General features: G+C 53.1%; 1 pseudogene; it reads left to right on the top strand.

The window, feature by feature from the left end:
• Window positions 1-5,167: 5,167 nt before the first annotated feature.
• Window positions 5,168-13,439, top strand: part of LOC145405827 (zinc finger MYM-type protein 6-like) — a 45,811-nt pseudogene continuing 37,539 nt past the window's right edge.

Raw genomic sequence — 13,439 nt, 5'->3', positions numbered from 1 at the left:
CCACCCCGGCCCACACACCTGGCCACCCCGACCTTTCTCAGAATCACCCCCCAGACTCCTACTCCTACTCCTTCTCACCCCCCTCCTCAAACTGTCCAGGAACCAGCCCACCCCCCGACACACCACCAACACAGCCTGAAACCACCACTACTTCACAACCTGAAATTCACCCACCAAACACCCATCCACCACCACCTCCCAACCCACTCCACACATGCCGCCCTTATCACCACAACCGCCCACCCCCCCCGAAAGCCACACCACCCCCACACCCACCACCGCCCTTCCTCATGGACACTCCCATTATACGCGCCACACCGCACCACCAACCATCCCCCCCCCTTACCACCGCACACCCTCACCACCACCACGCACACAACCAGCCTCACCACCCACACCCACCATAACCACTACCACCACCAGATCAGGTCGACTCTCACGCCCACCCGCAAGATACACCCCGACACCTCCACCCATCACACACCCACCCCAAAACCCACCCTCCCCACCCCCCCAAACACCTCCCCCATAACCCTACCCCTCCACCAAGCACGTTGGAACTTTCCCAATTCCCAATTCCCCAAAGGACGACGCTTCTCCCACCAAATTAGCCCCAATAAAACCACCAACCTCCCATCACTCTCCAGCATTCAAATTTCATCTCCCCACCAGGCACCATTCCCTGAGATGAAGGTGACGAAAGCCCGATGGCAACCATACAACCACCCACCAACCAGAGTCAAAGGCACCGACCACCTGCTACGCCTCCTACGCCGGACCAACCAGCCGTTCTCCCTCCACTTCACGCTCAACCCCCATCAGGAGCCCAACCAGTTCACCACTCACTGGGTCAGTCTCACCCAACACCTTACCCCGGCCTACCAGACAGCAACCTCAACCACCTACCACCTCCAGTCACGGGGCCGTGACTTCAACGACGCGGAGGGTGGTAAAATTCCCGCCGTGCCCGCCGCAGGACCTCCCACCTCACCACCCCCCACACCACCACCGAGCCACCACCCCAACACCACCCCAGGAGGACACACTGGTGAGGTTAGTAGTTCGGGCAAGAGGGTCATCAGGGCATCACGGCCCTGAGCCCCTATTCTCTGCAAGTGCCCCAACCCCAGGTGATCAGGGGAACCGAACTACTGTGCGGGCGGGGTAGTGATCGTCAGACCAGGGGTGGGACTGAAGCTAATTCAGTCCCAGGTAACACCGTATTGACGGTCTTGTTACACCCTCTAGGGCAGGAGGCCCAAGGGCAGGAGGCCCAAGGCTACGGCCTAAATAAAGAGAGATTGACAGACATAGGCTATGGCCTAACAGAGTGTGCAAAGGGGAAGGTGATCCCAGGCTCCGGCCTTAACACACGAAGGAGAGAGAGTTGCCCTCGTGCATCCTTCTCCAGCTGCTCCTCGGCTACGGGCAGAATACGGTCCAGGGTAAAGAGTCCCTGGTACCGTACGTGTAGCACTGCCCAATTACGGAAGCGGCGTCTCGGGGTCGGTACCCTGCCGCAACGGACGGGCGAACCAGTTCGCCCGTTAGTCGTCTTCTGTACGGGCAGACACTCGGCTCCGGCCGGGGCACGTACCAGGGTAGAGAATTCCCTGCAGGTAGGATCTGTCTGTATTGGAGAGAGTGTGGCCTCTGCGCCCCTCACTCCGGCTTGTCTCCTACTACAGGAGGAACACCACGCCGGCGGTACCTTACCACGGTGAAAGGGCGACATCGATCACCCTATAGGTGTCCCCCATATGCCGGGCAAGTTCACGGCTACAGCCAAGGAGCACAATAGGGGAAGCAGATCCCCGGCTCAGGCCTACAGACACACTCAAGGGACCACGAGTAGCGTGAGTCTTCCTTTAGCCTCATTCCCTTCGGGGAGCCCTTCGTCGCCATCCAGGCATATAGGCCCGGAGGAGACACTAGAGTGGTGGCAAGGCCCGATATCGGACCTACCGCCCACACCCGGGAGTTACTTGTCCCTGCCGGAGCCCCACAGGAGACGCTGCCACAGTCCAGTCCTGACGGCGCCTCTCCCCCTGAGCACCCACAGTCCCAGGACGCCCAGGCCCGCCGCCGCTGTCTACAACGAAGGCAATCCAGGCTCCCTCACTCCCCGGAGGCAGAGAAAACAGGCCCGACTGCTCCAGTTGTTCGGCCCCAGTCCTGAGGGCCACTGATCAGGTCGAGGTCCCCAGACCACAGGGCCTCCCTGCACCCCACCGGCGCGGCCCTAGTACAGGGGCCGCCCCTCAGGTCGAGGCCCCAGACAGGTGAGCCTCCCTGACAGTAAGTGAAACAGTGAACGAGTAAACCCAGGAAACAAGGGGAAGGACCGTGACAGTGACAGTGACCCAGAGTACAGTGGTAGTGCTTACACAGAAAATATATTAAACAGTGGCCCACTAGAAACTAGTGCCATCGGGGTAAGACGTGTATTTTGTCAAATGATTTAGTCCCTCCCCGCTTCAAGGAACCAGGGGGTTTTCTGTGAGTCTAGAGGTAGGTGCACGGGCGAGTTGAAAGATAATTGTACGTGTCTCCGTGACTAGGTGACAGTGTCGAGTGTCGCTAACCGCACCCTACCTCTATTATAGTAATATCCTCGAAACAGACTCTCAATCTCGGTATTCTTAAAGTGAACAACCCCAGTTTTATATTATCCTGAAGTGACATAAGAATTCCATACAATAGTATAAAGTGAACAACCCCATTTGCATAATTACCTTCCAAGTGACATCAAAGAATACCCGCGATCTCCTTGTGTAATAGTGATAATGTATATGATCATTCTGTGAAGCCAAGTGTAATCCTGTATCTCTGTTTCTCTATATGCTAAACATCATTGTATGTACACTGTTATGAGTAGGACCTAGGTAATAGATGTGATACAGTATACTGCCTGGTTTTTATGTCCTGTTCCTTTGTTAGTGCTTTACATCCGGTCTAGAAAGAGGACCCCGTTTCGGTAGCTAGTGTTTTTACGACGAGAAGTCGCCTTAAAAACACAGCATTACACTGGTGGCAAGCGGTGGTTCTGGATCCGAGTAAAGCACGGAGGAACGCAGAAAGGAAACTTACACAATGGCAGCCAAACCACACATCCAATTGCCGAGGTTCAACCCGGACCAGTGCGACATAGATGTATATTTAGACATGGTCAAACCCCTTCTAGACATAGGGTTCGACTCAGACAGAGAAAAGATCGCAGTCACACTACCTAACCTGGGTAAAATAATCACTAGTGTCACACCAAAAATCGTCCCAGAACTGTCATGGGACCAATTCTCACAAATAGTGAGACAGGCTTTTACGCCATCAATAGGCCGAGTTGTCGCTCTCTCTCAACTCGACGCCCTCACCTACGACGGAAACCTGGATGACACATTCACCCAGGCTCGGTGCCTCGTCAGCGCTGCCTATCCCGAGACACCTCCAAATGCCCGGGATATACATACATTCAATGCTCTATTGAGAATCCTCCCCAGCATAGTCAGGGAGCATTTCTCAATCTACGACCCCTCAGGGGACATGGAAAATGACCTACAACTCGTCCGACGTCTGCTCGCCGCCCGCCCCACACCACAGCCACTCCACGCGGTGACACGTTTTCCAACAAAGCAACACCACCCCTCCAAACCTAAGCTGCCGCCTCACCAGCCAACTACTGAGCTGTCTCCCACAGTCCCTAGAGCCTACCCGCAGAAAAAACGCCCAAACCCCAGGGAACAAGGAAACCTCATCACAATTAATCCCTGGGAATTCACGGCTTGCAGTCGCACCTGCCCTCTACACGACATTAGGGAACAGCTTAAAGCTAGCAGGCGCAGAACCTTTCACCAAGGGCGCAAGAAAGTCTCCTCCTTAGATGACGACACCCCGGAAGACGACGCACAGCCACAATATTACTCAGGAACGGACGACGACGACGACCAAGAGGACACCACTCCACAACAGATGGATTTTTAGGCCCGCCCCTGCACCTCCCCACAGTGGCGGGGGCCACCTCACAGAACTACAGACCCCCAGTTTACGACAAGATTTGGCTAAACGGGGTCAAGGCACGTCTACTAGTGGATACGGGAGCAGCCAGATCGTGCCTCTACTCCCACTTCTACTCCCGCCACATGGGTGCATTCGGCCCTCTTTTCCCCACCTCAGCCAACCTCGTCGACGCGGGGGACGGCCCCCTGCCTATCCGTGGGGAAACTCGGGCCCTTCAAACCCACACCCACCAACAAATATCCACTAGCCACCCATTCATCATATTCAACTCGACATGCAGTCAATATGATGGATATTTAGGGCTGGACCTCCTCCAGAAACTACACGCCACCATTGACTGCCATCAATGCCGCCTCCACTTCAGTCCAGCCCACCCCAACCAATCAGCAGTCAACAAGAAAGAAGAAGAAAAAAAAAAAAACATCGAAGACACAACAAGAACACCCCCCCTCACACACTACCATCAAACACTCACCTGTCCCAAACCAAACACACACCTAACCCCAACCCAACCCCTCATACTACTCTACCCCCGTCACCACCACCCACCGCACATCATCTGCATCCCTCCCGATCTTTTCCTGCCACTGTCGCCTCCTCAATCACTATTCCACCCCACCATGAAGCTTGGGTAAAACTAAACAAACCTTCTCATACCTCCGTCCTCTTCTCACCATCCATCCCCACCGGACCACTCTCTTCCTGTTTAGTAAGACCCACCTTCCTCCCCCCACATGCCCATGAAATCCGTATCGCCAACCTCGCTACTACCCCACTAACCCTACCAAGAGGACTCATCATCGGCGATACTGAAGAAGGAGAACCATGCCAAACGCCACCCCCAGACCCGCCCACTCTCCCCACCCTACCATCACACCTATCCCCTGCCCAAACCAACAGCCTCCGACAACTCCTCCTGGATTTTCAAGACCTATTCTCCTCCGGCCCAACTGACCTTGGCCATACCAACTATCTCAGCCATGAGATACACACGACCGGACCTCCAATTCGCCAACCATCACGACGAAAGAATCCAAAGCAACGAGAAGAAGAAGACCGACAGGTCCAGGACATGCTAGATGCCGGCGTAATCTCCAACTCTACTAGCCCATGGTCCTCTCCGGTGGTACTCGTAAGAAAAAAAGATGGGACAATGCGTTTCTGTGTTGACTACCGCCGAGTCAACGATGTCACAGTCAAAGATGCAACTCCCCTACCACGCATCGACGACTCACTAGACTCATTACATGGCTCGACATGGTTCTCCACCCTAGACCTGTAGTCGGGCTACTGGCAAGTCCCTGTACATCCTGACGACAAACACAAAACCACCTTCTCCACATCCAATGGCAAACATTATGAATTCAACGTCCTCCCTTTCGGACTCTGCAACGCCCCTGCCACATTCTCCCGTTTGATGGAGTCTGTACTTAGTGGACTAACCTGGGAGACTTGCTTGGCGTACCTCGACGACGTCATCGTTTTTAGTCGTACATGGACCGACCACCTTCATCGCCTCAAGCAAGTGTTTCACCACATACGCCAAGCAGGACTAAAGCTGAAACAAACAAAATGCGTCTTGGCAGAGAGATCCGTGTCTTTCCTGGGACATCTTATTAATGCCGAAGGCATCTCACCAGACCCAGATAAACTTCGAGCCATCGCAGACATCCCCCTGCCCCGCGACGTACATGAGACCAGAGCCTTCCTGGGGTTAACATCATACTATAGGCGATTCGTCAAAGGGTTCGCTGACATCGCAAAACCCCTTCACGAGCTAACAAAAAAGGGTGAGCCTTTCGTGTGGACCGAGACAAGGAAAACAGCATTTACCACCCTCAAATCAAAGTTAACCACCGCCCCAGTAGTCGCATTCCCAGACTACAACCTCCCATTCCGCCTGTATACTGACGTGTCCCTCATCGCCATAGGAGCTGTCCTTGCACAAGTACAAAATGGGAGAGAACACATCATCGCCTGTGCCAGTCGCACCCTGAATACGGCAGAACGAAACTACACGGCCACAAAACGTGAGTGCCTAGGGATCATCTGGTCCCTAGAATATTTCAAGTCCTACATCTCAGGCACCCATGTAGTAGTCATTACGGATTACCAATCCCTACAATGGCTACGGCAATCAAACACCAACAATGCCCAACTGATACACTGGCGAGAGACCCTCGAAGAGTATGACTTCGAAATCGCATACCGACCAGGCAAACTCCACACCAACGCCGATGCCCTATCCCGTCTCTCAATCAACGCCATCAAGACAGAATCAGACCTGGTCCAAATGTGGAACAATAAACAACACCCCACCTGGATTCCACAGACCACATTCACTAAACTCCATCCACACGGCGAACATCTCTTCGACCCGAACGGACACATTGTCCTTAGCCCAGCTACTGCCCACGACACCATGCTACACCTCCATGCCCACAACGGCATCCACCTGGGAACGAAGAAGCTGCTACAAGTCTTTAACGATATGTACTGGACCCCAAACCCATCCACCATCGCAAAGAAGATCATACAATCATGCCGAGCGTGCGCCATTGGAAAGGACATCACCCGAACACCAGGCCCTACAGGAAAGCCAACAGCACAAAAACCGTGGCAACTACTCTCCCTAGACGTCGTTGGCCCTCTCACACCAAAAGCAGGCTACAAGTACATAATTACCTTCGTGGATGTATATTCTAAGTTTATCATCGCCTGCCCCGCCAAAGATCACACCGCACTATCAGTCGCCGATGCCCTCACCCGACACGTCTTCCCTTATTTTGGGATTCCACGGGCTCTTCATTCGGATAATGCTTCAGAATTTACGGGAAAAATCTGGGAAGAACTAGCTAGCATATTCGGATACAATATCTCTCACTCATCCCCCTACTGGCCCCAGGGCAACAGCATATGCGAGAGAAGCCATCGCTCCCTTATGAATCAGGTCCGCACACGCATTATGCAAACGGGGAACGAAGACTGGCCTGCACACGTCAAGATCATACAATGGGGATTAAATACGTGCCCAAGAGAAGATGGAATAACTCCGCACGAAAGAGTCTTCGGAGAATCGCCCCTACTCCTTCCACTCCGCCACCACCTACAACCGCCCACTCCACCCTCCACCACCGACCCTCTCCACCACCTCAAATGCCGCCTCCACCACCTACACTCAAAACAAGACTCAGCACCTGACACAACCCACTCCAACCCATACACACCTGGCCAGTCTGTTGTTGTAGCAAACCTGCCTACCCCACCCAAGACCTCCCCCCGATTCAACGGACCTTACAAAATTGTGCGAGTACCCAACCCATACCAAGTCACTGTGGATCAACAAGGACAACACCGCACATACAGAAACCGCCACGTGCATCCCTTCCACCCACCCGACACCACCCACCCCCGCACTAAGCCTACCTCCACCCCGGCCCACACTCCTGGCCACCCTGACCTTTCTCAGAATCACCCCCCAGACTCCTGCTCCTACTCCTTCTCACCCCCCTCCTCAAACTCTCCAGCAACCAGCCCACCCCCCGACACACCACCACCACAGCCTGAAGCCACCACCACTACTTCACAACCTGAAATTCACCCACCAAACACCCATCCACCCACCACCTCCCAACCCACTCCACACATGCCGCCCTCATCACCACAACCGCCCCCCCCCCCCGAAAGCCACACCACCCCCACACCCATCACCGCCCTTCCTCATGACCACTCCCATTATACGCGCCACACCGCACCACCAACCATCCCCCCCCCTCACCACCGCACACCCTCACCACCACCGCGCACTCAACCAGCCTCACCACCCACACCCACCATAACCACTACCACCACCAGATCAGGACGAGTCTCACGCCCACCCGCAAGATTCACCCCGACACCTCCACCCATCACACACCCACCCCAAAACCCACCCTTCCCACCCTCCCCAAACACCTCCCCCATAACCCTACCCCTCCACTAAGCACGTTGGAACTTCCCCAATTCCCAATTCCCCAAAGGACGACGCTCCTCCCACCAAATTAGCCTCAATAAAACCACCAACCTCCCATCACTCTCCAGCATTCAAATTTCATCTCCCCACCAGGCACCATTCCCCGAGATGAAGGTGACGAAAGTCCGATGGCAACCATACAACCACCCACCAACCAGAGTCAAAGGCACCGACCACCTGCTACGCCTCCTACGCCGGACCAACCAGCCGTCCTCCCTCCACTTCACGCTCAACCCCCATCAGAAGCCCAACCAATTCACCACTCACTGGGTCAGTCTCACCCAACACCTTACGCCGGCCTACCAGACAGCCACCTCTACCACCTACCACCTCCAGTCACGGGGCCGTGACTTCAACGACGCGGAGGGTGGTAAAATGCCTGCCGTGCCCGCTGCAGGACCTCCCACCTCACCACCCCCCACACCACCACCGAGCCGCCACCCCACCACCACCCCAGGAGGACACACTGGTGAGGTTAGTAGTTCCGGGCAAGAGGGTCATCAGGGCATCACAGCCCTGAGCCCCTATTCCCCGCAAGTGCCCCAACCCCAGGTGATCAGGGAAACCGAACTACTGTGCGGGCGGGGTAGTGATCGTCAGACCAGGGGTGGGACTGAAGCTAATTCAGTCCCAGGTAACACCGTATTGACGGTCTTGTTACACCCTCTAGGGCAGGAAGCCCAAGGGCAGGAGGCCCAAGGCTACGGCCTAAATAAAAAGAGATTGACAGACATAGGCTACAGCCTAACAGAGTGTGCAAAGGGGAAGGTGACCCCAGGCTCCGGCCTTAACACACTGAGAGAGAGTTGCCCTCGTGCATCCCTCTCCAGTTGCTCTTCGGCTACGGCCAGAATACGGTCCAGGGTAGAGAGACCCTGCTACCGTACGTGTAGCGCTACCCAATTACGGAAGCAGCGTCCCGGGGTCGGTACCTTGCCGCAACGGACGGGCAAACCAGTTCGCCCGTTAGTCGTCTTCCGTACGGGCAGACACTCAGCTCCGGCCGGGGCACGTACTAGGGTAGAGAATTCCCTGCTGGTAGGATTTGTCCGTATTGGAGAGAGTGTGGCCTCTGTGCCCGTCACTCCGGCTTGTCTCCTACTACGGGAGGAACACCACGCCGGCGGTACCTTGCCACGGCGAAAGGACGACATCGATCACCCTATAGGTGTCCCCCGTATGCCGGGCAAGTTCATGGCTACAGCCAAGGAGCACAATAGGGGAAGGAGATCCCCGGCTCAGGCCTCCAGACACACTCAAGGGACCACGAGTAGCGTGAGTCTTCCTTTAGTCTCTTTCCCTTCGGGGAGCCCTTCATCGCCATCCGGGCATATAGGCCCGGAGGAGACACTAGAGTGGTGGCAAGGCCCGATATCGGACCTACCGCCCACACCCGGGAGTTCCTTGACCCTGCCGGAGCCCCACAGGAGACGCTGCCGCAGTCCAGCCCTGACGGCGCCTCTCCCCCTGAGCACCCACAGTCCCAGGACGCCCAGGCCCGCCGCCGCTGTCTACAATGAAGGCGATTCAGGCTCCCTCACTCCCCGGAGGCAGAGAAAACAGGCCCGACTGCTCCGGTTGTTCGGCCCCAGTCCCGAGGGCCACCGATCAGGTCGAGGCCCCCAGACCGCAGGGCCTCCCTGCACCCCACCGGCACGGCCCTAGTACAGGGGCCGCCCCTCAGGTCGAGGCCCCAGACAGGTGAGCCTCCCTGACAGTAAGTGAAACAGTGAACGAGTAAACCCAGGAAACAAGGGGAAGGACAGTGACAGTGACCCAGAGTACAGTGATAGTGCTTACACAGAAAATATATTAAACAGTGGCCCACTAGAAACTAGTGCCATCGGGGTAAGACGTGTAATTTGTCAAATGATTTAGTCCCTCCCCGCATCAAGGAACCAGGGGGTTTTCTGTGAGTCTAGAGGTAGGTGCGCGGGCGAGTGGAAAGATAAGTATACGTGTCTCCGTGACCAGGTGACAGTGTCGAGTGTCGCTATCCGCACCCTACCTCTATTATAGTAATATCCTCGAAACACTCTCAATCTCGGTATTCTTAAAGTGAACAACCCCAGTTTTATATTATCCTGAAGTGACATAAGAATTCCATACAATAGTATAAAGTGAACAACCCCATTTGCATAATTACCTTCCAAGTGACATTAAAGAATACCCGCGATCTCCCTGTGTAATAGTGATAATGTATATGATCATTCTGTGAAGCCAAGTGTAATCCTGTATCTCTGTTTCTCTACATGCTAAATATCATTGTATGTACACTGTTATGAGTAGGACCTAGGTAATAGATGTGATACGGTATACTGCCTGGTTTTTATGTCCTGTTTGTTAGTGCTTTACATCCGGTCTAGAAAGAGGACCCCGTTTCAGTAGCTCGTGTTTTTACGACGAGAAGTCGCCTTAAAAACACAGCATTACAATCTGTGCAGAGACATCGGAAATAATTCATATTCCATACTCATTGACGAGAGCACAGACATCACATCTCAGAAACAACTTTGTGTGGTTGTTAGATATTTCAGTGATAAAGAAAAAAAGATAGTCACCTCATTTCTAGGACTGATAGATCATGTAAGTTCTGGAACAGCAGAAGCAATGACGTCCGCACTGCTGAAATTTCTTGAAGAGAAAAAACTGAAATTGAAGAAATGCATTGGTCTTGCAACTGATGGCTGCAATGCTATGAGTGGTGCAAATAACTCAATTATTTCACGCTTACGGGACATAAATCTACACATCGTGCATATAAAATAAATATGTCATTCTCTCCAACTCTGTGCATCTTATGCAATGAAGACCATGCCACGACATCTTGAGTTTATGGTAGCGGAGACATACAAATTCTTCTGTCACAGCAGTGCTCGTCAGATGAAGTACAGAAATCTGTACAGCACCATCAATGTAGGAGAAGAACCCTTGAAGATTTTGCAGCTATCAGACACCCGATGGATGGCCATTGCCCGATGCCTGGCAAGAATCTTGGAGCAGTATCATGAACTGAAGCTGCATTTTCAGGCAAGATATCCATTTACAGTAATTTGTCATACTTGGTCTACAGTAGCAATATAAATTTTCATTAATTTCGGAAATTTGTATCTAAATGATTATTATGAATATACTGAGAATATGTAAATCAGAAATCGATATAGGTGTTTTATTACTAAAGATTACTGATTTTGTCTTGATATGGTGTTTTTCGTAAAAAATTGTGCTTAGTCTACATTTTTTTTTTTTTTTTTTTTTTTTTTTTTTTTAATAGCGATGGATGAAGACAAGAATTATACAGCAGGGCTTCTATTCAACATGTACTCCAACCACACGAATAAGCTTTTCCTGGAGTTCCTGCAACCTGTGGTGAGTGACGTCAACAGGGTCAACAAGATGTTCCAGAGTGATCAGTGCAGTGTTACCAAACTATCTGATGATCTCATGGCACTCTACAGGTCATTACTGCAACGAGTCATGCTGCCTCAGAGATTCAACAACTGGGAGTCCCTCATTAATTTTGAGGTAATAATAATAATAATAATAATAATAATAATAAAACTAGTACTACCACTACTACTACTGCTGCAGTTGCTGCTGCTACTACTACTATTACTACTACTACTACTGTGCTTCTTTCCCACTGCCTATGTTCACATTTAATAATAACTAATTTTAGACAGCACATACTGAAATGCGTGGCTTTGACAGACGCATATACGGTACTCCCGAAGAAACTCCCGGAGAATACCATAGTATCCCCGACAACAGGGCGAACCAGAAACAACGGAGTTCGCCCACGAAAATGCCGACACCCCCACTCAGACCCCACGGGGTAGCCGCCACTAGCCACCACCACTCCGGGCAACAACGATGCATGTCAGCCCGGGCCGTGCGCCCCTGTGACATTCAACCACCACGCCGCCGCCACCGTAGGCGAAAGACACTACCTTCGCGTGGCGGAATCACTGAGTTAGCTAGGGGTGGAGTCAGAAATAGTACTCCAGGCAGCGCCCCTCTGGTAGAGACGATCTATGGTCGCTCCCACAGTGATTCGGTCGAGACGATCAATGGTCGCTCCCGTAGTGTTCAGGTAGAGACGTCAATGGTCGCTCCCTTAGGGTTCCGGTTGAGACGATCAATGGTCGCTCCCACAGTGTCCAGGTAGAGACGATCAATGGTTGCTCCCTTAGGGTTTCGGTTGAGACGATCAATGGTCGCTCCCTTAGTGCTCCGGTCGAGACGATCAATGGTCGCTCCCACAGTATACGGGTAGAGACGATCAATGGTCGCTCCCCCAGTGTCCAGGTAGAGACGATCAATGGTCGCTCCCCCAGTGTCCAGGTAGAGACGATCAATGGTCGCTCCCTTAGTCCTCCGGTCGAGATGATCAATGGTCGCTCCCACAGTGTTCGGGTAGAGACGATTGATGGTCGCTCCCCCAGTGTCCAGGTAGAGACGATCAATGGTCACTCCCTTAGTCCTCCGGTCGAGACAATCAATGGTCGCTCCCACAGTGCTCGGGTAGAGACGATCAATGGTCGCTCCCAGGGTGTAGTTAGGAGAGGGATGTCTCCACAACCGGAGACTGAACTCCAGGGGTCTCATTCCAGAATATCCCGGACAGACCTCCCTGTTTCCCCCGGTCTCTGTTCCCTACGCTTGGCCCTCGAGCAGACACACCTGTCGGGCCCCAGTGACAGTCGCTGCCACAGCCCTCCCCTGACGGCGCCTCTGGTCGCGGGAGACCGCAGTCTGTCGCCTCTTCCGGCCCTCCCTAGGACACCCGGGCGAGACCTCACCACGCCCCCACGACGCCGGGACCTGACCCAGAGGTTCCTGGACCTCTTCGGCCCCAGTCCTACGGGCCTTACGCCAGAGCCCAGTCCGGAAGCCCCCGGACGCGAGAGGACGCCCTCGCGAGCCGCCCCGTGCCCTCTCGACTCGCCCCGCCTTGACAACGCCCTCAGTCCGACCGGATCACCGATGACGTGTCCTTGTTTCTCTCCATGAGGAAATACGGGTGACCCTGTAACGATCGTGAAGTAGGTTAAGTGTGACTCCCTCTCTCTTAGAATAAGTATTATGCAGTGAATTTATGTAATCTCTATTGGGGTAAATCAGAACACAATATCCAGTTGAAGGACGAGAATGTGGATTAAGATCTAAAGTGAAAATACGTGCGAGTGTCACCTCGAATCTTTCTAAAGACATATCTCCAGAACCAGAAGAAAGACTAAAATATTATTGGAGTTCTATTGGCTAGTCTCCAAGTAATATTGTGAAATAGTATTTACGAGTATTCCGACTTTGTTACGCGTTGTGAAGCGAGAGTCTACATATCATACTTAGAAGATGTGTAATTAATAAGCCTGTGCCTACAGAAACATGTTTCCACTCTAAATATCAAGAA

The sequence above is a fragment of the Coenobita brevimanus genome, chromosome 68, assembly GCF_032717465.1.
Source record: "Coenobita brevimanus isolate Jiangsu-jjx chromosome 68, ASM3271746v2, whole genome shotgun sequence".
In the NCBI taxonomy this organism is placed as follows: Eukaryota; Metazoa; Arthropoda; class Malacostraca; order Decapoda; family Coenobitidae; genus Coenobita; species Coenobita brevimanus.
This window is presented reverse-complemented; position numbering and strand designations above follow the sequence as displayed.